This window comes from Pan paniscus, chromosome 17 (genome assembly GCF_029289425.2).
Source record: "Pan paniscus chromosome 17, NHGRI_mPanPan1-v2.0_pri, whole genome shotgun sequence".
NCBI lineage: Eukaryota > Metazoa > Chordata > Mammalia > Primates > Hominidae > Pan > Pan paniscus.
The window spans coordinates 32,659,565-32,676,581 of record NC_073266.2 but is presented as its reverse complement, the minus strand read 5'-3'; the positions used below and the strand labels follow the sequence as shown (position 1 = coordinate 32,676,581).

At 38.5% G+C, this 17,017-nt stretch overlaps 1 long non-coding RNA gene across 1 annotated transcript in view; it reads left to right on the top strand.

Moving 5' to 3' along the window:
- The window catches only part of LOC117976767 (uncharacterized), a 75,266-nt gene extending 58,482 nt beyond the window's left edge, over positions 1-16,784 (top strand). The window contains exon 10 of the long non-coding RNA XR_008621846.2: positions 13,200-16,784. This is a non-coding gene — a long non-coding RNA (uncharacterized LOC117976767). The remainder of the gene's footprint in view (positions 1-13,199) is intronic.
- Positions 16,785-17,017: the final 233 nt, after the last annotated feature.

Sequence of the window (17,017 nt, the reverse complement as noted above, 5' to 3'; positions counted from 1 at the left end):
TGCCCCACATGTGTTCATCCCCAGGAATGTGCTTCTTTCTCTCAGGCAGCATTGTTGGCAGGGTCGTGGCTCATGTGTCAATGTCTCAGGTCCTGTTTGGTGGCGGTGAGGATGCAGACAGGAAAACATGTGATGGATTTTGAGCAGAAGGTCTGGATTTCTGGGTCACAGTAGAGAAGCCCCCAAAGTGGAGACCCTGAATTGCTCTTCAATCAAAATTTTGTGTGGATTCAGCCTCCACCTCAAAGTTTTGCCCCCAGGTGACACTGATAAAAAATGAATTCTCCTATAAGAGGTGGAAACACACTTCGGCGGTTCAGTTGAAGCTTAGCTTGCTTTTGCATCATATGGGAGGATGACTTCTCCAACGACACCTGCTTCAATGTGCCCATAGAGAGTCCATTGATAGTAGCACCGCTTATACAGAAATATCCTTCTTCGATTTTTCTTTAACCTACATTGGAAGAGCAGTTATGAACACACTGGAGTAACTGCCAAGATATTAGCAGGAATTCATTTACCATATTATCTGTAAGTGTCCAACCATGAGTACTTTGGGGCACTAAGGAAATGCCACCTTCCATTATAATTGAAGCAAGAACAGAGGTGGGGTTGGGTTGGGCAAGAGGATGACCATTTGTGCCCTGAGAGAAGGCAGAGCATCTCTAAGTTAGGACTCTGATGACAGAAATTAAAAGTTGTCATTTTACTGAGTGTTCCCCAACCCAAGAGAATATTTAAATCCATGATATTTCTGCCTCAAGATGCATTTAATTTCTGGCTAATTGAGTTAGATTACAAATCACAAACTGTAAACAGAAACCCAGTTAGACTTCACTATTCCCATCTGAGTCACTCAGCTAATTAAATTCCTGATTTATCATTATCTATCTATCTATGTATCTATCTATCTATCTATCTATCTATCTATCTATCTATCTATCTATGTATATCATCTCTATCTCTCTATTTCTCTCTTCCTCAAGTCACATTGCCTGTGGTAAGTCCACCTCATGACTTCTCAAGACGAAAACCAGCCCTATGGATGTACAGCCCCCATGACATCAGACAACCTTAGATGCTCCAGTTTAGGGGATCAACACCTCAAAGGTCACAATTTACTCTCCTAATTCAATCTGCCTCCTAGTCAATACAGCAACCCACAATGAGGAACACTTTCTTGAGAAATGATAGACTCCACACCATTTTTTTGGAATGCAAGTTAATTTTTGTAATATCCTTTCCAATGTACAAAGCATCTTCGTCTATCATCTCATTGATCCTTACATTAAAATAATCCAGTGAGTTAGGTAAAACCCGTAGTATCATTATAACTGAAGTTCAGAGACGTTAAAGGGACTTGTTTAATGTCACAGAAGAAGTGTAGGAGCCAAGGAGGAGCTTTCCCTTTAGCTCTCTGAAGTTTTACTGAAAAATCAACTCATAAAAGGCAGATTAACTGGAGAAAAGGCATAGATATTTATTTAATGTGTACACACTGGAGCCTTCAGAATGAAGACCCAAAGATACAGGGGAAATTGTCCATTTCTATGCTTAAGTTTGTCAAAGTATAAAGAGTCATGTCGAAATACAACTGTACAGAAAAGATATGATCTAATGCTAGTAGGCTAATTGGAGAAATCCAGCAAGATCTGTCCATCTAGATTCTTCTTGGGCTCTCTGAGCTTGCATTCCTTCTTCTAAGTGTAAGGTAGGACCCCCTACAGTAAAACAAAGTAGATTAGAGCATTTCCTTATGGCCAGTTTTTACACAGAAGGATGGAGGGAAAGTTAGAGTAATATGATATTGTTACATCTGATGGCTGGCTTTGGGGAAAAGGGAGTCTGGTTTCTACCACTTGTTTTTTGGAAAGGGATTCCAGTTTCTATGGCTAGGCTTAGAGAAGAATGGGACTGAGAGATAAGAGGGCAGGAGAAGGTCAGAAAAAACTTCTGTTTCTGTGGCTGTTTCTGAGGCCTTCATTTTGGGGTATTATTTTCTGAGCCCCAGCATTCCCCAAAATGAAACATCCTAAAGAAGTTTCAGAGTGCCAATATCAGATTTGTGAATTGTCTCATAAGTCATCAAACCAATCTCTCAGTCCTGAGAATAGGCCAATCCAATTAAACAGTTAACAGTTGTGTCTCATTTCAGGCAAGTGTGCTACAGATGGGCTTTGACCAGAGTCAAGCCTTTTTATGATCTGAGAAATTAGATATTTAGTAAGAGTCATTTCAATGGAAATGAATGCAAAACAAAGGTGAATGGTTAGAACAAACTACAAACTCAAATTTTAAATCCAGAGAGCAGGCAGCCAGTGAAGATTTTTATATGTTGGGCTCAGCATCTTCAGATGAAGTGAAAGCAGATAGTGGCCCTCTGACACATTTTTCCTGGTTTGTAGTTTGCACCAGGTGTTACAGTGAACTTTCTGAGTAGACTATATATCAACAGGCACAATCATATGTTAAGTTGTTCATATATTAAACTATTCATATATTAAGTGCTGTAATGATTTTTCAAAATTTCTATCAGGTTGTCTAGCCTCATTTTGCAGGGCTTTAGGGAAAAGCAGTTTTAATTTCAGAGATTTCAAATTTAAAAAATGGACAAATAATTGGAAACATTAGTTTGGAGACACATAGCCATGAAATAACTCAGGATTCAGTCGAAGTTGTAGGCTCAAAAAAAAAAGCGGACAAGACTAGACTCTAATAACAGGTGTACTATAGTTTTCTTTTAAGACATAATTTTTCTCTTTCCAGTCCCCAATTCCTACCAAAGACAAATCATAGTAGGATCAATTTATTTGAAAAATGAGTTTTCCTCATACTACATTGGGCCTGATTATTTGCATAAGGTGTCACAAGAATAGTGATTGGTCATATAGACTTTTATAAAGTTGGCTTTGCTGGAACTGTTTTTAATGGAATTTTCAGATTAGCCTTTTTAAAGCCTCTGTAAGCCAAGGATTTGTCATTAAACTGTGCCTGCAATTCTTATTCAAATTGGGGACATTTCTCTTTTCTCAAATTACCAAAATAACTTGAGGTTTCTATCCCAGTTAGAAAGTCACAAATTCTTTTCTTACCACAAGTCAGGAACCTTGTAAAGGAATGATGTAGACAAGGCAACAGGTCAGTCTTTACAGGGGCTTTTTATCAGCTTTATTACGTCAACCTCAACTGCTCAAAATAGTCTGGATGTACCTGAAAATATGCCATTCCAGTCAAAGCTTTGGTAGAACAATCAGTGTCTCCAGTTATGCCCTGTTACAAAAGAAAACAGATTCTTATTGAATTTATGAAAAAAAAGATATTGCCATAAATTAAGAATACTCATAAATAGTTTCCAGTTTCTGAAGAAATCAGCTAGAGATAAAGAAAATGCTTCAAATTTGTGTTTACAAAAATATACTTTAACCAGTTTATTGTAAACTATAAATAGCCCAAAAGAGAAAGAAGTCTTTTTAGTTATAGTCCAATGGCACAATCTCTGAAGTTATCAGAAACCTGTATTCAAGAGTACTTGCCAGTCTTTTCCATGAATATCCTTAAAGAGGCAAATTTTGGACTATAGCAATTATAAACTGCTTTTTGAGAAGAATCAAAGTAAAACGATAATTTTCTGCAGATGACAAAAGACAGAATAGCCATGGTTAAAGACACAATTGATGAGGAAATTTTGTTATTTCTGTGGCGTATAACATTTGACATAACAATCACAATTAATATTAACATGTACTGAGATGTCAGAATTTCAGGAATGTTATACAATTTTGGAACACAAATTAATAACACATTCATACAAATATTAAATAATCCAAAGAAAGTTAAACATGATTTCTTTTGCTTTCTATTTTTATTTTTAAATTTATTTTATTTTTTATTCTAAGTTCTAGGGTACATGTGTAGGATATTTTAATTTTTTAGATACAGGGTCTCACTCTGTCACCCAGACTAGAGTACAGTAGCAAGATCATAGCTCACTGCAGCCTTGAACTCTGGAGCTGAAGTAATCCTACTACCTCAGCCTCCCAAATAGGTAAGGCTACAGGCACATGCCAGCATACATGACTAAATTTTTTATTTTTCATTTTTGTAGAGAGACAGGCTCTCACTATGTGGCCCAGGTTGGTCTCAAACTCCTGGCCTCCAGTGATCCTCCCACCTTGGCCGTCCAAAGTGCTGTAATTACAGGTATGAGCCATCACACCTGGCCATACAATTTATTAATTGACAATGCTTCCTGTACGATCTTAGCATACCAAATAAGGCTAATATGTCTTTCTTGGACTTCCGGGGGTTCTAATATCCAAAAAGCTAGTTTGAGGTCAAAAAGACTGATTGAATATAGAATTTGACATTCTGATTTTGGAAAGTTTGTCAACTATAAGTGTTTTAAGCACTTGCTCAAAATTGAATCACAGGTCAGTGGAAAATAAGTCACTCATTTAGCCAACGAGGTAATTCAAAGATTTTTAAAAGTGAAAACCTTTACTCTTTGATAGACAGAACACTCAGTTTCCCAAATAATCATAAGACCTGATAGAGGCAAACTGAGTCTGTCTCTTTCTCTCTTCCCTCTTTGTTTTTCCTTTATGTAGTTTACTTAAAAGGTAAAAAAAAAAGAAAAGAAAAGAAAAGAAAAAAAGCTGTTACTATCTCATATCAACATTACATGAAAATCTTGTTCAAAAGATAAAATAAAAATTTACTTTTGTATTAGTATATTATTAATGTTAAAGTTAATTTTGATAAAACCTTATAAATAAGCTAATCTAATCTTTTTGACCATATAAAATAAGATTTTTATAAACCTTTAATAACCTCTTATAGTTTTTTCCATTTTTTATTTTCCCAACTTTTTATATCCATTCAGTTTTATTTATCATTTTCCCCTGTAATTTAAAGCAACTTTTAACATCCTCTAAACTAGACAAAATTAATTTTCCTTTAACAAAAAAGAAACACCATATTTTATGGGTTTTTTTACATAATTTTTTAAACCAAAAAGGCACCTTACTTTTCTTATATTCTTTGTAAATAGAATTGCTTCTCTTATATGTGGTAGGTTTTAATTACATGTATTAGTTTTAATGTTAGTTCTTAGTAATCCTTATTTTCAGTGAAAAATCCAGGAAATAAGCAATTTTAATTATATATCTGATACAGAGCCTAGGACAAAGGACAATGCCTGGAGGATTGAATCCCTCCCAGTGTGGCTAAAAGGCACAGATGGGCTAGGAAGGAGGAGTTCCTGCATCCTTGGGCCTCATCATGGCCTAAAGGTGAAAATCAGAGATAGAAGCTCACATATTAATAAAATCATAGAAGCAACTATTTTATGACCTTAAAATACCTATCAGTATAAACCTGTCTGATCAATAGACACAGGTAAAAATATCTAAATTAAATTCTGAAGATGTTTCTATTTTATTTTACCAATAATATTAAAACTACATTTATTTATCAAAGATTATTGAAGTCACATGAACTTGAAAAGCATTTATTTGGGCTAGCTATTTAGGAGTACTCATTTATCTTTAAGTTAATTTGGTACCATATGTAGACAGTATATAAACATCTGTATAGGCATACACATACATGTAGACACAACATATAACATATATATGTATGTATCTAAAAGCCAAATTGATCAAGGAGTTTAATGCAGAAGATAGTAAAGCTTTAGATTTAAGAGGAATTTGTCCACTTGACAACTATTGGGGTTTTACGAGGAAAAACAGACATTTTTCCCCAAAAGAGAAGTCTGTGGTGCCTTTGCTGCTTTCCTTAGAGATTTCAGGGTGTTAGAAATTGTCTTAGGTGTCCCCATGTGCCATGAAGGGTGGAGAGGCAGGAGGCACAGACAGAAGTAATTGGAGAAACACACCAAAGGAGCATGTATGGTTAGCAGGGGTTCAGGAAGAGGGAAATTCAGTGGACAGAGACTTTTTAGAGAGAGAGAACAGAGGCATTAAACCTATATGTATATGTGTACATATATGGCCTAAATATCAGTTTTAATATAGTTGACTTTTGACTATATAGCTCCTTAAAAAATCTTTTAAATCTCTTATTATTAGATTTTAGCGGGGACAAATGGCCAATATTTCTAGTTTTTGAACCTTTTTTTCTTAAGCCAAAGATTCCTTTTAAGTTGAACACTAACCATGGTTATAATATAAGCAAGGATGCAAGAGGTGTCTCCAAAGAGAGGAAAGCACTCCTCACAAGATCCAGAACCACCTCAAAGACAGCTTAAAAAACAAAAACGTTTGCTGGCCACAAACGAGGTCAAGTCCACATTTCTGTCTAGCCATATTCTTTCAGAGTCTCAGTTTCTCAGCTGATGGTCTACACCAAAGGCCCTCAAACCTTGCGTGCCCCCACAGAGAGAAAAAGACAGGGGCCGGGTTCAGTGGCTCACGCCTATAATTCCAGCATTTTGGGAGGCTGTGACAGGTGGATCACTTGAGGTCAGAAGTTTGAGACCAGCGTGGCCAACATGGTGAAACCCCATCTGTACTAAAAATACAAAAATTAGCTGGGCGTAGTGGCGGGCGCCTATAATCCCAGCTACTTGGGAGGCTGAGACACAAGAATCGCTTGAACCTGAGAGACGGAGCTTGCAGCGAGCCGAGATTGCACCACTGCACTCCAGCCTGGTTGACAGAGCGAGACTCCGTCTCAAAAAAAAAAGGAAAAACACAGGAAATCAAAATGATCAATAACAAATGGGTACCCCCAAAAGTCAAAAGTCACACAAATATCAAAACTGGAAAGACTGTTCTCTGGTCAGGAATTGAACCCAGGTAACAGCTATGAAAGCCAGGAATTTTAACTACTAGGCCACAGGGAGTGGCCTCTATTATCATTCTCGCAGGGATCTAAAGCAGGCAGTTTGTACAAATATTTTAGCTTTGTTTTAGGTCCAATTTTTGCTTTTTATAGGGAGAATTTGTAAGGCTAGGCATGATATTTTTAAATGTCTTAATTTGGTCTTCCAATCAATTGTTTAGAATAAGAGGTCTCTTTTTTTTTTTTAATTTAGGAGTTTAATTTAAAGCATCCATCTTTTGGCCATTGACAATTAGAACTTCCCGTGGTGTATTTACAGCACCTCAATAGCAACCCAATTCAACGGCCACTTCAGAGAAGAAGCAATTCCAAAGACTCCCTCCAGAAAATTCACTCCTAGGAATAGGCTAAGATAGCAAAAGATTCTTGTTGCCACTGACAGTTAATGATAGTGTTTGCCTTCAGTAACCCACAAATTTATGGGGTGCCACCAGTCACAGACCTGTTAATCTGTGATACTAGGCAGGCCCTCTTGGGACTGGACTTTTCCAGCACTACACAGGCAACAAAGGTTGACATAACAAAAGTTCCTTATGGACAGGACTTCTTTTTTTATTATTATTATTATACTTTAAGTTTTAGGGTACATGTGCACAACGTGCAGGTCTGTTACATATGTATACATGTGCCATGTTGGTGTGCTGCACCCATTAACTCGTCATTTAACATTAGGTATATCTCCTAATGCTATCCCTCTCCCTCCCCCCACCCCACAACAAGACTTCTTATTAAGACAAACTTTCCTGAGAGCTTGACATATTCTGAACAAAAGATTCAGGTTGCTAGCCATTTTCAGACTGACCACCTGACATGACCTGAAAATCATGCCCAGCAGGTGGCAGAGACCGACAGAGTGCTCCTGCTTGGTCACAGGTCACACTCTCAGATAAATCAAACAAGATAAGAGGAAACTTTATCCAGTACCTCTTGTTACAAACAACATAGAAAGACAAAGGAAAAGACTATTTCTGGGAGGAAAGGGGTCAAATAACATGACTATTCATACCACAAAGAATCCAAAAGTACACCACAGTTGCTACAGCAAAGCTAGTCACACACAAATCTTTTGGTCCTATTAATCAAAATTTTGCAGAGAAACAGTGATTTTTACCATCCACTCAACTGGATTGCACAGAGAAAGAGGCTGGAAGCCTGGATGGCTAGAAATTCTTACCCTTTTGCAGCTAATCGGGTTCCCGGATTCCCTTAACTGAGGCTTCCAGAAGGGTGGGACTTTGATCATCTTGTTTGTGACAGCAAACTATAGAAACTATAGGAACTAAGGAGAATCTTCCCCTTGGCTCTCTGAAGTTTTCCTGAAAAATCGACTCATAAAAGGCAGATTAGTTGGAGAAAAGGCATGCAAATATATTTAAAGTGTATACGTGGGAGCCTTTAGAATGAAGACCCAATGATACAGGGAAAGTGACTTTTTTTTTTTTTTTTTTAAAGACAGTCTCGCTCTGTTGCCCAGGCTGTGCTGGAGTGCAGTGGCACGATCTCGGCTCACTGCAACCTCCACTGCCTGGGTTCAAGCGACTCTCCTGCCTCAGCCTCCCAAGGAGCTGGGATTACAGGCACGCACCCACCATGCCTGGCTAATTTTTTGTATTTTTAGTAGAGACGGGGTTTCACCAGGTAAACCAAGCTGGTTTTGAACTCCTGACCTCAAGTGATCTGCCTGCCTCAGCCTCCCAAAGTGCTAGGATTACAGGTGTGAGCCACTGCACCCAGCCGGAAATTGACATTTTTTATGCTTAGGTTTAACAAAGCATGGACAGCCCTGTAGAACTGTGATTGGACAAAAAAGGTACAATCTAATGCTAATAGACTGAGTGAGGAAACCCAGCAAGGCCCTGTCTGTCTAGATTCTTCTTGGCCTCCCTGGACACGCATTTCTTCCTTCAAAGTATGGGGCAGGACCCTCTCTGGAATGGGGGTATTAGGACCTACAGTCAAAGAAGGTAAGTCAGACTATTTCTTAACAGCCATTTTTTACACAGAAAGGTGGAGGGGAAGTTAGAGTAGTGTTTTAAGGTTTTATGGCTGGCTTTGGTGGAAGGAGATTCTGGTTTCTATGACCCGCTGTGGGGAAGAGGGATTCTAGTTTCTATATAGCCTTAAAGGAAAATGGGACTGAGATACAGGAGGGCAGGAGAAGATCAGAGAATAACTTTTGCTTCTGAGAATTTCATTGCGGGGTATTGTTTTCTGAGCCCCAACACTAGCAAGTTGTAATGCTACAGATACAGATACAATGGTCTTCTCTCTTAAGATGCCACTTTTTTATTTCTTTTTAACTACATCACAAAGATGATCAAATGCTACTGACCCCAATCCTACATCTTAAGAGGACTGGATGAAGAGAGCATCTGACAGGCTGGGGAGATATCTTCAGTTTTAAAGCATTCTGTTGATTCTCTGTCAATGTACACAATGTGCATAAGACCAAGGAAGGGAATATGTTAGAGTTCATTCTTGAATCTGTAGGCCCTTGTCAACTGGCTTGAGATGCTTGGCTTTTGGTGTGTTCCTTGGTTGGACTCGCACTCAGATGTGTAGACCACAAAGTACCAATGCCCATAATGCACATTGCCGTCAGCAGAATAATCTTTCTACAGCACATCTCAATACATGTGTTTCAATGGTTCTCCTGCTGTCTACCCAACATAATACAACCCCCTCACCTAGAAGTCATGAACTCTCCTTTAGAACTTATTTCCCACTACTCCATTTTGCATGAAATTTTAGGCCTTATGTGTTCTGCCCTCCCTAACAATTATCTGTTTGCCCTCTTCTTGCATTTTGTGGTCCTTGCAACTACATTATTTTTCTTGAAGCCTCAAATACTACTTCGGGTGGAAGGCTGCCATTTGCCCAGACACAGAAGAAATTTCTCCCTCTTCTGAACATACATGGCTTTCCATCTGTGTTGATCTTGCTGCATATCTTTTCAATCTGCTACTAATACATATATCTGATCGTCCTAAATCATAAGATTTTTGGGATAGACTTTAATCTGACAGGTTTTGCATTGCTAACAGCAAGCACCACAGCCATGCTTGTGGTGAGCTGAATAATGGCCCCCAAATATGTCCATGTCCTAATCCCCTGTGAATATTGCCTTATATTACATGACAACAGGGTTTTTGCAAGTGTGACTAAACTGAGGGTCTTGAGATGAGATTATCCTAGATTATCTGAATGGATCTGATGTAATCACACAATCCTTGTAAGAGGGAGCCAGGAGGAATTGGGGTGAGAGGAGAAGGCAATGTGACAATGGAAGCAGAGAATGAAATCACATGCTTTGAAGATGGAGGAAGTGGCCACAAGCCAAGGAATGGAGAGGGCTGCTGGAAACAGAAAAAGGCAAGGAAATAGATTCTCCCTATTTCCTCCAGAAGGAACCTGCCCTGTGAACACTTTCACCTTAGCCCAGTTAAACTGAATTTGAACTTCTGACCTCCAGAGTGTAAGAAAATTAGTTCTGTGTTGTCTTGAACTACTGGGTTTGTGGTAATTTGTTACAGCAACAATAGGCAACTAATACAGTGGGAAAATGTTTGTTGACTTAAAAAAAGAAATAAATGACTATGAATAAGTCAATACATGAGTGAATACATTCAAAAGGTTTTGCTTTATAATGTTTCCTTGCTTCCAATGTCTAACCACTATGGGAAGTCTTGCCATAGAGAAAGGCATTTTTTAAAATGTCCCTGAATGTCTTTTTGGAGGTCCAATCAAAGTGCCAGTGGTTCAGCTGGGGCTCCGAATCAGTAGGGCATCAACCTCCTTACTCCTATGGACTCTCCCATTGTTCTAGAGAGCACAAGACCTAAGGGAATAGGAGGGGAGACAGGACTCCGTGGGGATGGAGGATCTGAGAGCCTAGGGCACAGGTTGTGTCTAAGGCAGGAGGGGGAAGTTCTTGACTAGATCAAGAGCTGCCCAGTGCCATACCCTGACTTGAACCAAGTAGCTGGGAAGTGAGGCATGCCCAGCTAATTTTTGTATTTTTAGTAGAGACAGGGTTTTGCCATGTTGACCAGGCTGGTCTCGAACTCCTGGCTTCAAGTGATCTGCCCGCCTCCACTTCCCAAAGTGCTCAGATTACAAGCATGAGCCACCATGCCCAGCCCTCCTATTTCTTTCTAAGGACAACTTCTTATCATTTTCAGGGACAAAAGTTTGGAATAAAATTATTTTTTGTTCAGTGTATTTCTTACTTTTCAGTGACTGACTGATAAGCCCTCTTTTAACTTTAATTAGAAACCAAACTGAAGAAAATACTTGGCTTGACATACCATAGTGATTTAAAAGGGCTTTTCAACTCCAGTACCAAAAAACATGAAACAGTAATTCAAAGGGCTGTTAACATGGAGCCCCCACCACCCCTTGTGCATAGGGAAGGGCTAAATTAACCAAAATGATAACCGTGCCACAAATTAATTACTATTTAAGGTTACTCCTACTAAACTTGACCATAAAACTCTTCATATTCCCTAAACTACAATCTTAACTATCGTCTTTTTGCAAAAAAATAAGCCATCTGTTTTATAAAAGCTCACACACACACACACACACACACGTATGTGCACACACACACAATAAGCGCATCTTTTCATAGACTATTAACGTAGAGCTGATCATTTCCCTCATTTTCTCAAATAGCATATATCATTCACACAGAGCGAGAGCATAATTTGAACAAAATCGAATGAGATTTTCCTGAGCTTCACATGAATTGAAGTGGGAGATAATAATCCTTTCTATTTTTTTCCTATCCAACAAGATCAGCTCTCAGAAGTCTCCCCAGTGTTTCAGATTTAAATACATGATATTTAATGCAGTTTCTAAATTTTAACTACTTCTAACTCTTCTAACTGTGCAGAAAAGCACACTGAGATTTTGAGATCGTGCAATCATTCTGAAGTCAGGCCCACAAGCATGAGCAACAGCAGAATGTTGACTGGCCTGCTTAGCAGAATCCCAGCTCCAGGTCTCCAATTTGGAAATGCATCTTTCAGTCAAACTAAAAAACTTACAAAATTAAAATTTCAAGCAAACAAAATGACTTTAATAAAACATCTTATTAAAGTTGTTTTTATACAAATGTATTTAAAGTTATATAAGTTTATTTAAAGTTGTATAAACATTATTAAAGAGAGGTAGACTGTATAAAGAAAACGTGGTACATATATACTGTGGAATACTATGCAGCCATAAAAAAGAACAACATCATGTCTTTTGCAGAAACATGGATGGAGCTGGGTCATTATCCTTAGCAAACTAAAGCAGGAACAGAAAACCAGATACTAAATGCTCTCACTTATAAGTAGGAGCTAAATAATGAGAACACATGGACACAAAGAGGAAAACAACAGGCACTGAGGCCTATCAGAGGATGAAGAGTGGGAGGAGGGAGAGGAGCAGAAAAAGTAACTATTGGGTACTAAGCTTAGTACCTGCGTGATGAAATAATCTGTACAACAGACACCCATGACACCAGTTTACCAATATAAAAAGCTGGCACCCGTGAAACTAAAACAAAGAAAAAAAGAAAGAGAAAGAGAGAAGGAAAAAGAATTATTGGCTACTAGATCCAAGTAAATCATTCTTTACGCTTAAGTATAATTTTCCACTGGACTGGAATAGTGTTTTACTGACTACTATAATTTATTTTTACCAGCACTCAGAGAAATCAAATGCTTTTAGGAAGAATAAACAAGAACATGTTAAATTAAGCTGCATAAATGATTTTCACACTTTCTACTTGAGTGTCTGTGTGTGTTTTTGTCTTCCATATTATCTGCGACAGTGCAACCATTTTATATCCTATGCCTATTCAGATACTGCTCTATGCTTTAAAATTGTAGCTACTGTTTTCTTAACTCAGTAATGTTTGATTCTATGCCTCTTGGATTTCATTACCTCACAGATTTTGCTCAGTTCCTTGACTCTTGTCATTGCCCATAAGTCCGTAACTATTGGTGTATTCATTGGGGAAGTTATGTATGTTTTATCTGTAGTAATGAAATTATGGGAGGTCTGTTTACAGCCTGGTATTTCTTTAGACTGCAGATTTGTCTAGCAATAAAGTTACACATACACCTTAAGCAAATGGAAATGATCCTCTCTTGATAAGATCACAGGTTCAATGTAGTCATGAGAGCAGAAGAATGCCAATATTCTTAGAACAATCTATTTTACTAGAAGTTGTCAAATTATGTATTTTAAGTAAAAATAATATGATACTAGGCAGGAGGTTTCAGCTCTGACTAAGCCCAGAGGAAAAATTCCATTCTCTTATCCTCTCTTGAATCCTTCTACAGGGGACCTCTGACCCAAGAGTTTGGTCAATGCATATGTTGGCAGCCAACTGCACATAGCACCAAATACGAACTTCAAATAGAAGAAAGCCGCATTTGGAAGAAAGCTCATGCACAGACTGTAAATATTTCAGAGCAGATTGTGTCTCTGTAGATTAAGTAAGTTGTGAAAGTCTGAACCTCTGCCAAAATGTTAAGACCTTGACCTTTACATCTCTGAGTTTCTATCTGTCATTTTTCCTCTCTATCTGTCATTTTACCTTTCATATTTATAAAATGGAATTCATAATCTTCTCAGCCTACCAAGTGTTAGTGTTCTAGGGATTCAGATAAAATATGTATGAAATTACTTTGAATTACCTAAAACATGACATTTATTCATTCAACAAGTATTTGTTGAACATATATGTCCTTCCTGGTTCTGTGTCAGGTGCTGGTGAATATAGCTGTGGTCATGGCAGACTTTACCTCTGCTTTCATAACTATAACATGAAAGTGTTGTTACCACAGTCATGTTATTAGAACGACTACTTTAACATCGACTACTAATATAAAATTTGTAGATGTTTAAATGAAATCATTATTTGTGTAACCATTAATATCCTGTGTAATGTTATAATATTTGGGGCATCTTTGTAATTGTTAAATGATTTATTTCATTCCCAGGTGAGTTTGTAGAAAATAATACAATCACTCTCAATTCCATTAGTGTTTTTACTTTCAGTTTGATTCACATTGCTCATCCCAGTCTGACATAAGTCATCACCTACAAGAACCAAACAAGGAAAAATAGAACAAACTTAAAAGAAATCAGCTATCGTATCTCTATAAATGTATTCTGCCTCTATTTTTCATTTTCTTTTAGTAAAGTACTTTATAAGAAAAACAATGAAGGGCAGGGAATTAGAATCTACTCAAGCATCTGCTGTATTCTAGACATTTTACGTCCATCGTCTTCTTCACACACCTTGGCACTCCACAATGCAGAGGTTACTATCCCCAATTTGTAGATGGAGTATGAGACGCATTGAGAGATGAAGTGACTTTTCAGACTCAGTCAGTTGCTCTCTAAAGCCAATGCTCTTTCCACTGTACCTAACAATTTTGTTCTATCAATCTGTTTAACTACAACATGATATTATTTAATGTGACTCAGTTCATATGCTATTGATCAGTAGGGAATTGATGTGAATTTCGTTGGTCTTGTCAGCAAACAGGTTATTTTTCCAGTATGACAATGTTGTGACAAGATCAGAAGCCAGCTTTCTCACCATTAAATCAAAGTCTTATCAATATATGGAGACTTTAATGGAAAGAAACCTGAAATTATGCAGAAATGCCTTCCGCAAGAAGTGGCTAGTATGGTGGCTTCAAGAACAGTGACATTTTCTAGTATGTCCGTTGTTCTAAGACGTTAGTACATCACAATTATCTAGAAAACTTGTTAAAACACAGAAGTCTGGGCTCCCCCTCTTAGCCAACCCCCATTCCCAGAGGGTTTCTGTTTCCATGGGTCTGAAATACCACCTAATGATTTGCATTTCTAACAAATTTCTGCATGAAGCTGCTGGTCTGAGGACCACACTTTGACAACCAGTGCACTACGTTAAGCTATCTGGAGAAGCTGCAAATGCAGATGAAGAAGCTACAAATTTTTCTATGTCAACAAAAATTGACTGATGAGGATGACCTTCAGATCATGTTTTTAATGTTTATGAAACTGGTCTCATTATCAGAAGTAAATGGCTTCAAGAACTTCAGCCTGAGGAAGAAAACATGAGTCCTAGGCATATCAGGCTACAACCATGTTTGGAATGAATCTAGGTGCAAATCTCAGTGGAGAATTAACTGTACCAATATTTTAATTAGGATTACTAATGTTTTGTTACTTCCTGATTACAAGGTTCTATAGGTTTTGAATGATCCACTGTAACCCTGTTTCTTTTCCATAAGTCGTGTAGTTTTTAGCATGTAATTATGCAGACCATAAGGTTTTTCAGGAATACTAATATGGCATTAGATTAGAAATGCTATATTAAAAATTCTTATTAAATCTACTGATAGTAACCAAAAAATAGAAGATTCAGAAGAACTAGCAAATGTGGAGAGAATGGATGAAATGGAAGCAGTGTGAACCTAGTGAATACTTGCCAAGCTGTATCTCCACTGAATTTGTCAAAACATCATCTCCAGCATCTGAGCTAGACCAACCCTCAGTGCTAACATTGATGTGATTAAAAAGAGTCTGAACTGGAAGCAGAATTCCTTCAGGTATTTTGTTAATAAAATAAAGCCCTCCATCTCTCCTTAAATTAAACAAGCCTGCTCTCCTGGATCATGTTTTGAACATAGTTCATTTTACGAAAGGCTTCCCTTTGGGGCCCTTTATTTTAATTCTGGTTGTGCAAATCAGCCCATGTTCTGTTCATGAGGGACATCTGTTCATTCCCCGTGAAAACAAATTCGTTGGATGCACCCTGGGAGGCTACAAGGAGGGAAGTGAGAACGTGCAGAGCAGGTAGAAAGAGAAGTGAGAGGCTGGGCGCGGTGGCTCACGCCTGTAATCCCAGCACTTTGGGAGGCTGAGGCGGGCTGGATCACGAGGTCAGGAGATCGAGACCATCCTGGCTAACACGGTGAAACCCCGTCTCTACTAAAAATTACAAAAAATTAGCTGGGCGTGGTGGCGGGCGCCTGTAGTCCCAGCTACTCGGGAGGCTGAGGCAGGAGAATGGCGTGAACCCGGGAGGCGGCGCTTGCAGTGAGCCGAGGTCACGCCACTGCACTCCAGCCTGGGCGACAGAGCGAGGCTCCGTCTCAAAAAAAAAAAAAGAGAAGTAAGAGCTTGCAGGAGAGGGTACCTGAAGCACCTGAGATTTGGGGGTCTTGTCCCCTGCGTCCTGCCAAAAGTCTTGCCGTGCACCTCCTTCGCCAAATAAATGAAGAGCCAAAATGCCACCCACTAAAATTAACATGAAAGGGGATAAAAGATGTGATGTTTGCTCCTAACCTGTGTAGATTGAAACAAGGTTCCCTGTGTTCTCTAGCCTCATGCCATGGGTTGGTGGGGGGTGGGATGGGAGGGCGAAGTTTACAGGAAATAATCCCCGGTGTTTCAATAGTGCTTCAGTAGGTAAATTAAAGGCAGAAATCTCCTGGTGAGCCAGTGTCTGCAAAGACCTCAGGGGAAAACAACTTACTAGTTAAATAACGAAATCAGGATCTTAACTGATGTAGCAAGGCGTTCCCCCCACCCCTTTTAAACAATGGCCTTAATTAAAAAGACCACAGTTCTGTGCTGATGGGGAGGTTACTGTACGTTTGGAGAAAAGGACTAGATGGTGTTCTGAGTTAATTAAAATGTTCACTTTGGGTAAATATTCCAGTTCCTGTGGCGATGACAGCCAACAGTTCATAAGCTGAATGTAACTGTTTGACAAGTATCTGAATGAACAGCTTACCTTGAGAAACCCAATGTTGTGTGATAAGTTACAAGTGCAGTAAGTTCTCCATCTGCTACAGTCTTAATCAAATCTCCCTGAGTAAAGGCATTTTTCAAGCAAGTAGAATGCAAGACAGTGTCCCTGCATACTAAACCTGTGTGGCATGTAATTTAGAATCTTTGTTTCGGGAAATAGTTTATATCTTGATATGCACTGAAGTTATTAGATAGATATGCAGTTACCAGAGTATATGTAGAAGTAGCTATTAAACATCAGTGTGCACTAGAATCATTTGGAGGGTTTATGAAACCCTAGATTGCTAGGCCCCACCCCCAAGAGTTTCTGATTCAGCAGACCAAGGTTGAGGTTTGCATTTCT